The sequence below is a fragment of the Xyrauchen texanus genome, chromosome 50, assembly GCF_025860055.1.
Source record: "Xyrauchen texanus isolate HMW12.3.18 chromosome 50, RBS_HiC_50CHRs, whole genome shotgun sequence".
Taxonomy (NCBI): Eukaryota; Metazoa; Chordata; class Actinopteri; order Cypriniformes; family Catostomidae; genus Xyrauchen; species Xyrauchen texanus.
Genome location: NC_068325.1, coordinates 15,331,488 through 15,335,529, shown reverse-complemented (window position 1 = coordinate 15,335,529; position 4,042 = coordinate 15,331,488).

The window sequence follows — 4,042 nt, the reverse complement described above, 5'->3', positions numbered from 1 at the left end:
TTGCAGCCAACGTTGTAACTGTGTCTGCTATTCAATTTGATAGCATTGTGAAAGATAAATGTTACTTTGTACATCCTTCACATTGCATTCCTTCAAAGGCGACAGGAAGTTTACTTGGAATTGCTGACCGTCGACCGAACACGTGGACAATCGTGTTTCAGACCATACATGGAACAGCGATTTTTAGCATGTGCAGTGAGTGGATTTAAGAGTTTTATACATTTCAGTGTGGACGAGCCACTTAAGTAAAAGATTTGAAATGGTAGTGTGGACGGAGAGCGTTTCGAAAACGAAAATGTATCTGGATTAATGTGGATGTACCCTTAGGCCATATCCACACTAATCCATTTTCATTTAAAAACTTGTCCGCTCAAAGGCCAGAAACATACTCTACACAAGTAAGTGAATGCAGATGCAGCGCTTGTCCACCGTGAGGCCATTTGAAGCTAGAAGCATCTGTGTTCATGTACTTGCGTAGAGTATGTTTCACCCTTAATACTTTTTCATTGAAAAACGCATTCATTTTGCTACATTTACACCTCTCATCCACACTGGAACATCATTTTCATTCATGGAAAACAATGCATTTAGAGCATGCTCTCCATTACCACATACTTTGGAAAAGGATAACGTTAGGAAATGAGAAAACTGAGTTCGAAACAAAAACAGATTAATGTGGATGTGGCCTAATGTTGAAACTTTTTGAAACGCTCAATTTTTGGTGGAGGAAAACGCAGTTTTAGTACAAGCTAAGAACTGTATCTCTATTGATTGCTACTAAACATATACTCATTAAGTCCTCGACCTTTTGTTTGAATACAAATCATGTTGAAAGGCCTTTAATAGCTCTGGGTTGGGGTTTTCAATGGTAGCAAGTGAAGAAACAAGGATTGAAGACCTCACAGATGTTGAAGAGGGTCTTGATTCTTCCAGTTGCCAGGGTGGAGGGGTCCGTGTGCAGATCATTATCTTGCCTGTCCTCCCCTATTGATTAGACCAAGATTGATCCCATCCTGACCACCATCATTCACAATGGACCCACCTAGAATATGCATTTCGAATTTCAAAAGCTACGACATTTGATAGCAGGTGATTATTTTTCATCTCTACGAAAAGCATACATCAGTCGTCCAAAATATATGAAAATGGGAGACTGTGTATCCTAAATAGATTATCACGCTTTCTTGCCACAATAATTCTAGAGTGTTATGGACGGGTGGTTGGCGAGCATTGCACCGTGATGTCACACTTGAAGCATCCGTTGCGGCATGTCGCGGCAAAAATAAATGGGTGGCCCTTTCTATTTTGCACTGCATGTGCTGGCGCAACTGCTGCCAACAACACAAATTAACATTAACAACCTCAAGCCGTTGTGTTGCATTACGATGCGTCAACGGACTTGCCCGGTGTAGACAGGGTGTAATACTTCCGAAATATACTCTACGCAAGTATGTAAATCCAGATGCTTTTAGCTACGCAAGCTCAGTTCCATGTATACACTAACTTTTAGCAAACACCACCAATTAGACCATAGGACAGTGAGGTTTACTGGATTTCTCATGAAAGATTTAGTTTTTGGAAGGCTAATTGTGCATTTAACTAGCTTTACCCTTCATTACCCAATATTCATAGCTACTGATCACTAAAAGAGATGCTCGCAGTTGTCCATGAATGCTTTTTTAATTGACTCAGTTGGTTTATAGACATACTACAAGTGCACCCTTATAAATCTATCGGTGCTCTCAAGCGGCGGTTTATGTTGTGTTTTTGTTGTCTGATTTTCTGTTGTGTGTAGCGATGCTAATGAGCTCAGCTGGCGGAGGAGTGGAGTGTGTCTGCAGCCCTACCCCCACCTCCCCACGGGTTCAAGAGCTCAGCTGGGCCTCCACTTACCGCTGGATAAAGGAGCCAAACGCAGAACCGGCAACTGCACCTGCCACACACAGTCTCTCTCTATAAATCCATAATTAGAACCACTCCAGCTATGCAAAACCAGTTTTAGCCACAAATGTCACCACTATTTCGAGCCATAATTTAGTTTATGTACTACAGCTCTCCTTTGATAAATAATAATCTTCTGAAAATAAAATTTGCAATAAAATATATTGCACTGCATATGCAAAACCTATTACAATATACAATAAAATGTAATATTTAATTTAAATAATAAACTGAATAAATAAATTTAAATGTATTTAATTATTTAAATAATAAATTAATCAATTGAAATAATAATTAAATATTAATATTACTTCAAAGTTAATGCAACAATATTATTTGATTAAGCTATAATAATACTATATACTAACTATATAGCATATAAACATTTATATATTTTTAAAATGACCAATATTATATTAATAAAATTATATATTAGTGATTTTCAACTTGCCTTTATTTTCTACCTGAAAATAAAATCTGCATATGCAAGAATTATAATGCTCTACTATACACATTAATGTACTATATAATATACTAATAGAATATAATATTAATAAATATGAAATAGTGATCCAAAAGATTTTTTATTTTTACTTCCTGAAAAAAACTAAACATAAATATGATATTAGTATAAAAAAATATATTTTACTTTTTGTAGAAATAATTTTATAAAAATATTATAATAAAATGTAGCAGTACTATAAATAGAATTTCTCAATTTGGTCCCAAATTGTGTTTCTGTACAAGCGTTACCTCTATAATACCACATGAAGGACCACTGAATACCTGTCTAGGTTTCAATCAAGATGGTTAAGCTCTTGGAGAGCATTCAATGCTGGGGGTCTCAGGTGTTGACTTCTAATCATTACTGGCCCAGACAAAGGGAGGAGGGGAAGTAGAGGAGCAAGACGCCACCTGTCATAAAATCAGGGTTGAAAGGCCTCTTTTGGCCTCTATGGAACGTTCCATTCTGTCTGCTGGATTATTGGATCAATATCACTACTAATACACGGTTGCAATCAACACAATAATCAATAGTAATTTTCTGAGACAATGCACTGATCCAAGACCAGATACCTTGTTCAAATTATAAAATTATAAACCTAACCAGTCGAAAATCACAACATACTGAGTTCAATGCAAATGAAACTCTATTGACAGTATCTGTAACACACTGTCAGTTACCACAGACAATAATTTTAACTCAACCCTTTTTATTTATTTTTTTACAATATGCAATAAAAAAAGTCTGGTCTACTTTGTGGCTTATTCTGGCCAAGAGCAGCCCACTTAGGCAGGAAGAGACCGTATTATTGACAGGTTAAGCGATGTTTTGGCGTGGGTAATCGAAATTAAACTTACAATGGACTCACTAAGACAAACGTTAAAATAAACAATGTTTCTAAAACATAGTCCCAAGACTTAACATTCTGTATGCTAACATAAGACTAGTGTTGGCTATGTCCACTTTGTTTGAAAACGCATTAATTTTGCTACTTTTAAGCCTCTCATCCACACTTTTTCCTCTGCCGAAAACGAAGCATTTCGAAAACACTCCATACTTTGGAAAACAATGACATTTTGAAACAGATTAGTGTGGATGTGGCCTTTGTCTGTGTAATGTTCTAATCTTTCACCTCCTGTCATGACAATGTAATGACAAAAAACCTGGAAACGTTTGCACAATGAGCGCAAGTAAGGAAAAATTCACCCACAGGAATTGCGTCGCAGTAACACAAAACCAGAAGTACATCAATCTAGAACAGTACACCCGATGCTAAAAGGAAGAGTTTTGGATATCTTTACAATTCAAATTACATACATTTTTGTAAGGACGAATATTAGCGCTTTCATTTAAACCTCCCGAGACACGAGCATGACTGCTTTGTGCATTTCAATTCCCCTTTTAGATTTTTTACTAGAAGACCTTAAGAAACATACAATAAAAATAAATAATAATTTTTAGGCCAAATAGTTTTCTTAAAAATCGATGTCCACATATGTGGACAGCAGGACTAAGATGTGAAATTATAAAACAAATACCAAGCTATAGAAAGTTTGTTTCCTGGAGTGTTTTTGATATGTTCCCATAATTACATAA